At 60.3% G+C, this 13,066-nt stretch overlaps 1 protein-coding gene across 2 annotated transcripts in view; it reads left to right on the top strand.

The window, feature by feature from the left end:
* The first annotated feature begins 7,602 nt into the window (after positions 1-7,602).
* TNK2 (tyrosine kinase non receptor 2) overlaps positions 7,603-13,066 on the top strand; it is a 45,056-nt gene continuing 39,592 nt past the window's right edge. For both annotated transcript variants that reach the window (XM_067561086.1, XM_067561087.1), the window contains exon 1: positions 7,603-8,249. The gene's annotated coding sequence lies outside the window, so the exon portion shown is untranslated. The remainder of the gene's footprint in view (positions 8,250-13,066) is intronic.

Raw genomic sequence — 13,066 nt, forward strand, 5'->3', positions numbered from 1 at the left:
GCTGGGTGTGGAGCATTTGGATGCTCCAGGGAGTGCCTGAGATCTGGCAAACAGCCCCTTGGCAGGCAGGAGCAAATCCTGCTACCTGTCCTGGAGAGTTCAACCCACTAAGTGAAACCAGCTGGAGAGAGCAGGGGGCCCTGGCTTGGGGCTGTAGGCCTATGGGAAGGGCCATGCTCCGGAGGAAGTGACACGTGTGGCTGGTAGCTTCTCTCAGACTCACCCTGGCCAAGAGACATGGCAAGTTTGATGTGTCTGAAATCCATCACGGTCATCTCCTCCCGAGAGAGAATCAGGCAGGCTCCTGCTTGTCCTAAGGGTGGGGGAAGCAGTGCCCCTGCAAAGGAAGTATTGTGGGGGCTGAGCCATGTTTCTGCCCTTGCACATCATTCCCTGGACGCTGCATGCATGTGTCACGTGGCTGGCTGTCCGTTGCAGGGATGATGGGTACCTCCCTGCCATGGCAGCCAGGCGTGGCCCCACGGCACAACGAAGGGAGGGTCCCGGCCTTCCCTGGGCCACAAACACCCTCTCCGGTGCAAGGGGAAGTCCTGATGGTGTCTCTCATAGGGCTGGTCCTTGGAGCTGTCAGCAACCAGCCTGGACTCTGCAGTGGCATCTCCTCCGGGGTCGCAGCTGTGACGACTTGTCCCGCCGGGCAACGCTCCCTCACTGGCCGGCTCTGCAGCGAAAGCTGTTGTGCCAGACACGAGAGCAACGACCTGCAGCTCAGCGAGTGCCTCCGCCCGCACCCCGAAGCCCTGGCTCGTCCTGAGTTTGGCCAGGGGAGCCTGCCTGCAGCAAGGTTACTGGGTTGCCCCATTCTCTCCTCGCCCCCATCGACGATCAGGCTGTCGCGTCATTCCAAGGTACCGAGCTGCTGTGCTGATGGGTAGAAGAGCTGCTGAAAAGGGAGTCGGTACCAGAACTGCCGCAGCCATCCACGCAGCTGCTGAAGTGTGAGTCCCTGACCTCTGGGAAGATGCGATCTCAGCTAGGGCTGTTGTTGATGCTGCATGAGAAAGAAAGCGAACGTTTTGGGATCGGCTGTCATTCTACAGCAGCTGCTCCTCACCCACCCACCCGTTCCAGCCGCACGGCACCTGTGAAAGGGCCACGGAGGCAACTTGGAAGCCAGGAAGACAGAACGTTTCAAGCGACCTGTGACAGTTACTACCCATGGTTGAGCTTGTGTCTCCAACAGATTGGGGCGGCCTGCTTCCAGTAACAGAGCTGAGTCTGCTAACGCTGCGTGAGAAAGCTGAAGGTGCTTTCACCACGGAGGGTTAATTGGGGGAAAGTGATAGGAAAGGTCAGAGAATGTGACAAAAGTGAAAAAGAAGGAAAACCAGTTAAAGCATTTGAAGGATTCAGCCAGAGCCAGTAGAGATGGCGATGTCATCTGGCTTCCTCTCTCTGGCCCACTCCAGTCAGGTCATCTCTCGGGATCGGAATAATGAAGGTCTGGGGTCCCAGAAGATGATGGAGATGGCAGCCATGATGGCAAAGCTTGGTCCAGTAGCCAATTTTTCTGCCTAGAGTCTCTTTTTGTAAAGACCCCCAAAGGGACGGGTGGGCAGAATAGTCTATTCACCCTCTGCTTTGTCCACCAGTTAGGCCTCATTTCTGTCACACCGATTTTGATTCACTGATCTTCAATCTCACACTGTCCTGGGTTACCAAACATGATCTTAACACAGTCTTTGAGTTATATTAGAAGGCCTTTGGGGGCTAATTCAGTCGGTCTCCCTGTCATACTGCTCCCCATCAACATTTGTTGCTATAGGTTACTGTGACATTTTGTGATCTTTCACACACTTTTTACAGTTGAACTCACAATTAGGGGAAAAGTGTAGGCCAAATTATCACAAGCAAGTGCATGACTGCGTGCACATCCTATGCTGGCGCATCCATAGGGACAAAACATCTCAAAGAACTCAAGTCACTGGAAGGTACGTAACTTCTCCTCCTCACTCGTTTACAAAACCACCCGAGGACTGTACCAGATTTGATTTGTGCAGCCAATCAGTATGTTCTGACACTAAACATGACTAACGTCACCACGCTGGGCACTTTGAGGTGGTCAACGCTCTCCTGCCTTCTGACATTTTGGTCTCCAAAGTTCACTGCCTTTTGCGATTGTTCCTCGCCTTACCAGCATTGACCATCGGCGCTGGCTGCGCACAGCTTCTCGGCACTGCGAAAACTGAAAACATCTCTCGGAATGGCCACGTCCCACAAACAGTGCAGTGCTTTCGTACGTGCGTGAACCAACTGTGGAGGAACTGAAGATGTCAAATTGCAAAGGCGTTCTTCTCAGCTAATGACAGGCGCAGCCACTTTTTTTAGAACAGTTTAAGACAAGGCTTCTTTTCGTGTGTGACTGGTCTCGCTCACCAGCGGAATTTGGTCTAATAAAAGATATTACCTCGCCCACCTTGTCTCTCTGCTTTCTCCATTGTTGTTCTATGTCGCCGAGCGTTACCTTAATTTGAGTTAAAACGCCCTACAGTACACGCAGCCTGGAAGTTGGAGTGGTTTTGTGGGCGCCAGTTTGAGGAGTGCACAGGTGGGTGAGGGAAGTCGTATATAGAAAGAAATGGGTCTTGAGGGGTGTACGGGCTCTGTATCTTAGTACAGTTAGGTGTCAAGGGGTCCCTTCCGAGCCAGCTTCCCCTAGAGGGGCCTGCCACGGTACAAGCATTGAGGAACCTTGGCACCGACTCTGGTTTTGGTTGAAAAGGGCAGGTGGAGGGAGAAGAACTGATGGCAGGCACTTCTCCCAGCCTTGCCTACAAGGTTTTACCAGTGTCATTAGACCAGGACGCTATACCTGCAACGCCTAGTGTGAACAGTGACATCAATACACAAAGGCTTGTACTGGTATAGTTTATGCCAGTACATCTCTGTCTACCCTGGGGCTTTTATCAGCAGAACTCTTTTGGTAGAAAATCACAAGCCTAGCCACCATAGCTGTGTTGGTAAAATGGAGCAGGCCAGAGGGGTAAGCCAGCGACCTGCTGAAATGGGGGTGGAGGTGACCTCAGTCCTGTGGGAAGCCGATGTGTTGCACTAGTACATCGGTTCCCCAGGCATGCGCTGACTACCGATAGCTGGCAGGAATTCCTCTCAGGCCACACCTGTTTCTGGTCTCGGTACAACATCTGCCTGCTAGGTACCAATTTCATGTGCTACAAGGCCCACTGTCTACCTGGGTTTAATCAGTGGCCAGCAGCTGATCTGTGACTGTATTAACGCTAGCTCAACCTCAGCTGTCTAACCATCTCGAGCAGAAGTTCCTGGGGTGGTCCATGCTCCGCTGATGGTCTATGAAGCTCCTCATGTGATGGCAGCTATTCTCTTCAGCGGCTAGGTTGCAAAACACTTCCCTAATCAGCCTTCTGTCTAAGCGGTTGTGTAGCGGCCATGGGGATATTGTGTGGGAATGGAAGGGGACGGGCTCACGTGCCAGTCTCATGTGGTCCCCACTAGGAAAGTTAGAGAGCTGCTGGTTCTGGCACAGGCTGTCCCTGGACGCTGCAGCTTTTTGGTAAGAGCTCTCTTAAGCCAGAGGGACAGTCTTATTCTCTCAGCCTTAGTCAAAGCAGCGGCAGCTCTTCGAAGGTGCTGCGCCATCAAGCTCCCGGCTCCACTTCACTGCGCGAGGCGAGATGCTGTTCCCACCTGCTCTGTTTGCCGTGGAGCAAGCGAGGGCGGTGGCGAACCTGGTTGCAATGTCTGGGTGGTCGCTTAAAACCGCCCAGACCACAAGGTAAGTTGGGGTTTTCTGCAAGTTGATTACTTACGTTTCCTTCTGCACTGTGAGCATGTGAAGTGTGCTTCTTAGCTGAACGTTTTAAGGCCTCAGGCAGGTGGAGAGAGTCTAGAGCAGATGATATAATCTAAGACATTTGGGGGGTTCCTGATGAATGGAAGTCTGGCTGCCTGCTCCCTGTTTGCTTCATTGAAGGCCGCCAACACACCCAGTTTGTGTTCAAAAAGAAAACAGAGGCAAACGCCAAGCGTAGGAGAGCAGGCCCTGCAGGCTTTGCTGCGAAGCAATCTACACCCATTTTCAACCGCCTTTCATTTTTGTGCAGTCTTCTAAAAGAATTGTTTTCCGTCAGAGGCTCCCTTTGCCGGGGGCAGCGTGACTAACTCGCATTCTGTTTAAGCAGCGTCTTGCTGGAGCGATTGCCTGTCACGTACACAGCTGAAATGCCTCCCCGGGGGAAAGGTTGGAACGTGCTCAGAGCATGTCTGCAGAAGCTGTTGTCTCACCTCGGCGAAAGATGGCAGCCAAAGGCGGAAGAGTAGGTGCGGTAGCCATGTTACACAGCTGGGGCAATGAGGGACTAAGCGGCTGGTCTGAGATGAAACCCAGGCCTCTGGCGTCCCGGCCCCTGGGCCACAAGATCATCCTTCCTTTTCTGAAGCGGGCGAGCATAGATCTGTCTATGCCCAGAGCGGCCTCTCCCTGTGCTTCTCTACCAGCCGGGCAGCCCCTGCGCTGTATAACTAGAGCAGACCAGGCCTGAGACAAGTCCTGCCCGAAGTAACAGGTAACCCTGGGAGCGGTTCTGTCCCGTCGACCAGCTCGTTTCTGGCAGGGCTCCCTTCTGAGCCATTGGCAACGTGCAGGCGCTGCCCGCCCCACGCACCCATCTCCCCGGGGAGCGCCCCACCTCCCAGCTTGCTTAGAAACGGGGCCTCTCTCGTTTCTCCCATCATCCCTCTGCCAGTGAGCAGCTTGCACTCCCTCTGCGAGGCAAGACGCAGCAGAACTGGGGGGGGGTCCTGGCAGTAGTGGCCCCGTTCTCTGAGGGGGGAAGCAGGGTCTGAGGCCTCCCCTGCTGAGCCGTGGGGGCAGGAGCCCCTCTGCCAGGAGGGGGAAGAAGGGGCAGCCGGCACGGCACAGCTTTGAGCTGGCAGTCGCCGGGATGCTACCAGCTCGCCCAGGTGCCTGCAGCTCCCGTGACAGGGCCGTGGCCGTGGCCTGAGGGGGCCGGGTTGGCAGCACCTGGGCCTTGCACGTGGCAGAGGCTTGGATGGCTTTCCACCGGCGCTTGGTTAAACCAGCTGGTGGGGGCCTGAACTGTGAGGCTCCACACCAGGGCGTTTCTCTGCCATCCGTCCGTCCATCCATCCCCCACCCCTCCCCCATCCATCCGTCCCTCCTCACAACCCCTCCCCCGTCCATCGTCTCAACATCCCCCTCCATCCATCCCCCACCCTTCCCCCATCCATCCCCATTCCCCCCACACCCTCACCCCCATCCATCGCCTTGACATCCCCCTCCATCCATCCCTCCTCACACCCCCTCCCCCATCCCTCCCCCCCCCCCCCTCCATCCATCCCCCACCCCTCCCCCCTCCATCCATCCCCCACCCCTCCCCCATCTATCCCCATTCCCCCTCACACCCCCTCCCCCATCCATCGCCTTGACATCCCCCTCCATCCATCCCTCCTCACACCCCCTCCCCCATCTATCCATCCCCCACCCCTCCCCCCTCCATCCATCCCTCCTCACACCCCACACCTCCCCCATCCCTCTCTCCACACACACCCCCCCTTCACGCCCCTCCCCCCAACACTCCCCCATCCATCCACATCCCCCCCGCTCCCCACCTTAGCCCCGCGGCGTTGCCCCTTTAAGAGCGGGCCCGTGGAGGGGGAGGGCGGGGGCTGGGCACGCGCAGGCCGGGCCAGGGGGCGGATCCCGAGCCGGCTGCGAGCGGCAGGCGGCGGCGGCGGCCGAGCGCTGCGGGTGCGGAGCCGGAGCCGGAGCCGGTGCCGGCGGGGCCGCGCCAGCAGGGGGCGCGGGCGGGGGGCCGCGGCGCGCACAACAGCCGCATCATCCGGCGGGCGGGGGCGCAGCGGCACGGCCAGGAGCGGGGGCGGGGCGGGGGCGTGCAGGAGTGCGGGGGGCTGAGCCCGGCCGTGCAGGAGTGCGGGGGGCTGAGCCCGGCCGTGCAGGAGTGCGGGGGGCTGAGCCCGGGCCGGTCCCAGCTGGGCGGAGAGGCCAGGCCGGCGGTGAGGGAGAGGCCGGGGGTGCGGGAGCAGCGGGTGCGGGAGAGGCCGGGGGTGCGGGAGCAGCGGGTGGGGGAAAGAGAGAGGCCGGGGGTGTGGGAGCAGTGGGTGGGGGTGGGAGAGAGAGAGAGGCCGGGGGTGCGGGAGCAGCGGGTGCGGGAAAGAGAGAGGCCGGGGGTGCGGGATAAGTGGGTGGGGGAGAGGCCAGGGGTGCGGGAGCAGCGGCCGGGGGTGCGGGAGCAGTGGGTGCGGGAAAGAGAGAGGCCGGGGGTGCGGGAAAGAGAGCGGCCAGGGGTGCGGGAGCAGTGGGTGCGGGAAAGAGAGAGGCCGGGGGTGCGGGAAAGAGAGCGGCCAGGGGTGCGGGAGCAGGGGGTGCGGGAAAGAGAGAGGCCGGGGGTGCGGGAAAGAGAGCGGCCAGGGGTGCGGGAGCAGGGGGTGCGGGAAAGAGAGAGGCCGGGGGTGCGGGAGCAGTGGGTGCGGGAAAGAGAGAGGCCGGGGGTGCGGGAAAGAGAGCGGCCAGGGGTGCGGGAGCAGTGGGTGCGGGAAAGAGAGAGGCCGGGGGTGCGGGAAAGAGAGCGGCCAGGGGTGCGGGAGCAGGGGGTGCGGGAAAGAGAGAGGCCGGGGGTGCGGGAGCAGTGGGTGCGGGAAAGAGAGCGGCCAGGGGTGCGGGAGCAGTGGGTGCGGGAAAGAGAGAGGCCGGGGGTGCGGGAAAGAGAGAGGCCGGGGGTGCGGGAGCAGTGGGTGCGGGAAAGAGAGAGGCCGGGGGTGCGGGAGCAGTGGGTGCGGGAAAGAGAGCGGCCGGGGGTGCGGGAAAGAGAGCGGCCAGGGGTGCGGGAGCAGTGGGTGCGGGAAAGAGAGAGGCCGGGGGTGCGGGAAAGAGAGCGGCCAGGGGTGCGGGAGCAGGGGGTGCGGGAAAGAGAGAGGCCGGGGGTGCGGGAGCTGTGGGTGCGGGAAAGAGAGCGGCCGGGGGGGCGGGAGCAGTGGGTGCGGGAGCGAGAGTGGCCGGGGGTGCGGGAGCGAGAGCGGCCGGGGGTGCGGGATAAGTGGGTGGGGGTGCGGGAGAGAGAGAGGCTGGGGGTGCGGGAGAGGCCGAGGCTGCGGGTACGGGTGCCAGGAGGGGTGAGGGTGGGGGTACAGGAGGGGCATCGGATAGAAGTGGGGAGCCCGGGGGCAAAGCAGCGACTTCCGGCGGAGGTGTCCGTGAGCTCAGGTGTGCAGGAGCAAGGGCTGGGCCTGGGAGCCTGCCAGGAGCGAGGGCTGAGCCTGGGGGCCCCCCAGGAGTGGGGAGTGGGCCCGAGGGTGCAGCACCAGCCGGAAGGGGAGGAGGAGGAGGAGGAGGAGGCGGCGAGTCCGGCAGCGTGGGAGGCCCAGCTGGGAGCGCAGCCCCAGCAGGAGAAAGGAGGGCTGGTGGGCAGCGTGCAGGAGGAAGGGGACCTGAGGCCGGGGGTGCAGGAGGAGGCTCTGGGCCCCGGCGTGCAAGAGCGCCTGAGCCCAGGTGTGCAGGAAACGGGGGGCACGCTGGGTGTGCAGCAGCCGCAGCGCAGGGAGGGGAGGCGGCGAGCAGCACAGGTGTAGGGCGCGAGAAGCGCGAGCCCAGGAGCGTATCGCCGTCTGCAGCCCAGCCCCTTCGTGGCGCACCAGAGCCCGCTGGCCAAGCCAGGAGGGTGGCCTCGTCGCTGGCAGGGCCCTCGTCCTGTGAGCCTGGCAGCGCTGCGGGAGAAGCTGGGGGCGAGTGAGACCGCAGCCGTAGCGCCCCTGCCGGTCTGGGTGGCCGGACGTACACCAGCAACACTGCCTTCCTCTCGCCCTGAGCCTGGGCGCTGATCAGCCTCGCCGGCCCATCGCCATGCGGTGAGCCTGGCACTGGAAAGCTGCCTGCAATGAGCCTGGCCAGGTACGCCAGCAACAGCCGTCGCATGCAGTGACTCTGACCACAGGCAGCAGCAGCATTGCACCAGCTTGGTGCAGAGCAGAAGCGGCACGTGAGCCTGGCGGAGGCAGCCCGGCAGCATCTCTACCAGCGTGGCCTGGGTGGAGTAGGACAGCAGACACGCCGTTCCCAGGCTGCGAGCCTGGCCCTTTATACCCTCTCCGGCCTGGCAGCTTGTGAGTGCCGCAGCGGAGGGAAGAGGCAATCCCGTGGTGGCCGCATCGTCACCGACCTGGGAGTACGGCGGCGGCAAGAGAGGATGGGGAGCATGGAGGACAGGAACTGACAGGTAAGGGGGATGCGGAGGATCAGTGTCCCTACGAATCCACGCTGCGTTCTTGGCACAGCTCACGTGGGCCGGGCTGTGCTCGTAGGAAGTGTCTGCGCGTTAGCTGTGAGCTTAGGCAAATAACCGAGCGAGGAATGCCTAGCGTGTTTGTGTGCAATGCGGCCCTGTGCTGGAGGGGATCAGGACAGCTCATCTGTGTGTCATAGGCCCCATGCTACTGAATTCTCCTTTAGCTCAGGCAGCAGTGAACAGTTCAAGTTCTCTGGACTGCTCTGGAGTGCTGAGGGGCTGTGGCGTGCAGCGCGGGGAGCCCTGGAGTCTGTTGCCGTAGGAGAGCCGTCCGTGAGCTGCAGACTAGGTTTCCTGTAGGTTCCCCCGCAGTTTGTTTCTTTTGTCTGAGGGAATTGGGCAGAACTCGATTTTTCTCCCAGTTGTGATGAGCTGAAACTGGGGGCGTGCAAACGGGAGCTGCCGACCTAGGAAGGCTCAACGAGAAGGAGGCCCGGGGCTGTCGTGGGCTGGACACTGAATGATGCCCATGTTCATGGGCCGGCAGAATAATCCAAGTGTCTCGGGACGCGCCGATGCCTGTCGTAGGCTGGGCCCCTGGCTAGAACAAATACTGTGCGATTGTGATCCGCTGCGTCTGTGCTGTGTCCGTGCAGGAAACCTGCCGCCAGCGTCCTTTGTCCAGCCTGCCGCCCAGTCCGAAGCATGGAACGGTTCCCAGGCGCCCCGCTTGCTGATGTGAAATGTGGTGGGGCCACCGCCCAGGCCCCATTGGGGTGCCCAGTACCCCTCCCCCTCCTGTGCTCCTTCCTCCAGGCAGGAGAGGCTGCGGAGATTCCTGCCAGGGGCTGATCCTGGATCCTGCTTGAGGGCTCCCCCTTTCCTGGCAGCCCCTGGCTAGTGGCTGTTTGACAAACCTGAAACCTTCCCTGCCCCACGGTGGCAGCTGGAAGGGGGAGGAGAGTCCCCTCAATCCCACCCCAGGCTGCTCTGCCCCTGAAGCCCTCCTGCCCCTGGCTGACAGTAACTCCAGTGCCTGCGTCTGCCGCTGGGTGCAGGCTGCTCACCAGCAGCCTGAATGGGAAGGGGTTTGTGCAATTCCGGGGCTGCCTGGCCAGCCGGTGCCAGCCTGACTGGAGTCGGGTGAATTGCAGGCTGCACCGGAGGCACTGGAGCTGTCTGACTGCAGCCTCAGGCCTGGACCTGGGCCGTGCTGGGAGCGGAGGCTTTCTCCGCCAGACGGGCTAGAGACCCTTTCAAAAATCAAAACTTCGCTTCTGCTGAAACTGGTCGCTGGGCCTTCCCCAGGCCACGCTGCCGGCTCCCTGCTGCTGAGAGGGCAGGGGGGGTTGCTGGGGGAGAGGATGTTGCGTAGGAAGCTGCTCCAGGGCGCTCGTCTACACTGCAGCCTCAGGGAAAAGGTTAACCCCATCCCAGACTGAATCGCCTTTGGTACCGGCGTGTGACTCCCTCGCCTTCTCAGGTACTTGGGGCCATATTAAGATTCTGCCCTGGGCTACTGCAGACACCTGTGCTTACCCTTCCCGCCTGCGCCTGCCGTCTAGCTGTGCTCTGCCCAGTTCCCCTTGGGGCTGTTGGGTGACACCCTTTCCCTGCAGTAGGGAGAGGCCCTGCTGCTTTTCCAGGGCACTGCTTTATGGGAAGGGCCAGGTGGGGCATGCCTCCCCTTCTCGCTAGCTATAGGACTTCCGGCTTTCTCCCCACAGCGCCCCCAGAGGACTCTCAAATTAGCCTGTCCCAAATTTCCCCAGGGCTGAAATAACAGCCGGAGCCAGCCCTTGTCCCCTGCTGGACTGCCCTGGCCTGCTCCTACCAGAGTCGTTGTGCGGAAGTGGCTGGTTTTGTTCAACATCTTCATTAATGATCTGGAGGATGGGGTAGATTGCACCCTCAGCAAGTCTGCAGATGACGCTAAGCTGGGAGGAGTGGTAGATACCCTGGAGGGTAGGGATAGGATACAGAGTGACCTAGACAAATTGGAGATTGGGCCAAAAGAAATCTGATGAGGTTCAACAAGGACAAGTGCAGAGTCCTGCACTTAGGATGGAAGAATCCCATACACTGCTACAGACTGGGGGGACCTAGGCAGCTGTTCTGCAGAAAAGGACCTGGGGGTAACAGTGGATAAGAAGCTGGATATGAGTCAGCAGTGTGCCCTGGTTGCCAAGAAGGCTAATAGCATATTGGGCTGCATTAGTAGGAGCACTGCCAGCAGATCGAGGGAAGTGATTATTCCCCTCTATTCGGCATTGGTGAGGCTGCATTTGGAGTATTGTGTCCAGTTTTGGGCCCCCCACTACAGAAAGGATGTGGACAAGTTGGAGAGAGTCCAGCGGAGGGCAACAAAAATGATGAGGGGGCTGGAGCGCAAGACTTCTGAGGAGAGGCTGAGGGAACTAGGCATGTTTAGTCTGCAGAAGAGAAGAGTGAGGGGGCATTTGATAGCAGCCTTCAACTACCTGAAAGGGGGTTCCAGGGAGGATGGAGCTAGGCTGTTCTCAGTGGTGGCAGATGACAGAACTAGGAGCAATGGTCTCAAGTTGCAGTGCAGGAGGTCTAGGTTGGATATTAGGAAAAAGTTTTTCCCTAGGAGGGTGGTGGTGAAGCCCTGGAATGGGTTACCTGGGGAGGTGGTGAATCTCCATCCTTAGAGGTTTTTAAGCTGCGGCTTGATGAAGCCCTGGCTGGGATGATTTAGTTGGGGTTGGTCCTGCTTTGAGCAGGGGGTTGGACTAGATACCTCCGGAGGTCCCTTCCAACCCTAATAATCTATGATTCTCTTCTTTTTGCACGAGCTGGGGTGGGCGCAGGATCTGGCCCATCTTTCTCCGTGGGCCCCACGGGGCGGCAGACCTGCCGGGCACGAGCCATGCACCGGGGCTTGGCTGAGTGCCATGAGCACCGGCCTGGCATCCAGAAGCCCTGGAGTGCCAGTCTTGGCTCTGCCACCAGCTCCCTCGGTCAGGTGGTCGCCTGCTCGTGACTCAGTTTACCCATCTGTACTTGGGTGGTCCCGAGGCTGTTTCCTCAAGGGGTGTTCATCAGTGCCTGTGCCGCACTGAGGGGCCTGATCCTGCTCCCACTGAAGTCGGTTCTTGTCCTGGGATCGGGCCCTGAAATAGCAGCCAGCCCCGAGCCGGCCCAGTCTCTGCTGCTCTTCCACACTCAGGGTTCCTTTGCTGCCGATGCCGGAGTCTCCCCAGCTATTGGGGGCCATGAATGCTGGCGCAGAGAGCTCAGACACGCCCTCCATTCCTCTCCTGCGCAGGGAGATCCGGGTTTGGGGTCAGATTCGGGGAGATGAAGGAGCCTGTGTTTGGCCCTTGGGCTGAGCCACTCGCCCTGGGTAGCTCCTTGGTGCCTCTTGGGATGCGGGGGGCAGAGTCCCCCTGACAGTCCAGGCTCGTGGCCGCTGATCCGGCGGTGCTGAGCTGAGTTCTGTGCAGCCTGGTGCCGTGGGCCGCGCATGAAGGTTTATTATTGTAGGGTCTCTCATCAGCGCCTGCTGGGCTCTCTCTGCTTGTTCACATTGCTCCCAAGGCAGCTCCATGCCCGGAGGGTCACTGGGGGGCTGCCCGCCGGCGCTGCGTCTTCCCTGGGGAGTTTCTGGGGGGCCGGGGCAGGTCCAGCCTCATTTGTTTGGTGAGTTAGCTCCAGAAAGACTTGGTGTGTGCACACTGCTGGTGCAAGGGGGAGGGGTGTGTATGTGTGCGTGTGCGCACACGTGTGCCGCTGACACACCCCCCCCCGCTGCTCACATTCAAGGTTCTAGCAAGGTTATTTTCAAAAGCCGTTTCCTGTTGTGATTGCACCATTGAAAATCGTTCACCAGCCAATCAGGGCGTTAAAGGGAAACAGCCTCTGTGGTTTTGCTTGGCAAGGGTTTGTTTTTCCTGGAGGGTCACAGGCTTTGTCGCTTTTGTGGTACACAGGAGGGGCTCCTTGCATCCTTTCCCACCCCCTCTATTTCAAGGACTCCCTTCAGGCCCCCCCCCTTCTTTCACACCAGGGGCTGTGCACCCCCTATTCTCCCCTCCCCATACCAGGATCCCCTGCTCTGCCCCCGTGTCACGGCTCTGTGTTGCCTGCATTCCCTCCTCTGTGACTTGTCAGGGGCTCTGTCCCCCACAGCATCGGCATTTCGTTGCTTTCTTTCAGGAGGTTAAATCAGGCAGGATGTCAACACCTTAAACGCCGCCCTTGGGAAGATCAGCAGAGCTGAGCTTGGGGCCGGAGGTGTTAATGGCAGCCATCCGCTAACTGGTGCTTTGATCTGTAGACCATGACAGAGGGCAAGATGGCAAGCGAACCCAGCAGGGCTCCATGTGTCCCCACTTCCAGCTTTCTGATTTCCCCTGTTCCCTGCAGATCGGTGGGGTTCTGCCCCTGGATACCTGGGGAATCTGTTGGTTGCCCTGTTCCGAAGTCAGAGAAATGCCCTCGAGTGCAGGATCTCCCTTCGCTTGGCCCGAACACCTGGGCGTGAATTGAAACGTTTTCCCTGACGCTTAGAAAGGGAGAGGCCCTGTCCGGATGTTTCGTCTCAAGAGACTGGGAGACTGGAACCCACCAGCTCCCTGCATGAGAGCCTGCAAGTGAAACTGACCAGATAGTGAAACTGACTAGTCTGGTCCCAGTGAAACTGCATCTCTGGGAAGGCTGGGGAGATGCAGGGGTGGCCAGGTCAGTGCTTTCTGCAAGATCTGCTGGAGCCCAGCCACAGCCCAGCCCACTGCGCTGAGTGCAGGAGTGGCTGGGGTCGCGAGCAGCGACTGTAAAGGTCCCCT

Source organism: Emydura macquarii, unplaced genomic scaffold (genome assembly GCF_026122565.2).
Source record: "Emydura macquarii macquarii isolate MOO-44397 ecotype Brisbane River unplaced genomic scaffold, CSIRO-AGI_Emac_v2 contig_2365, whole genome shotgun sequence".
Classification (NCBI taxonomy): domain Eukaryota; kingdom Metazoa; phylum Chordata; order Testudines; family Chelidae; genus Emydura; species Emydura macquarii.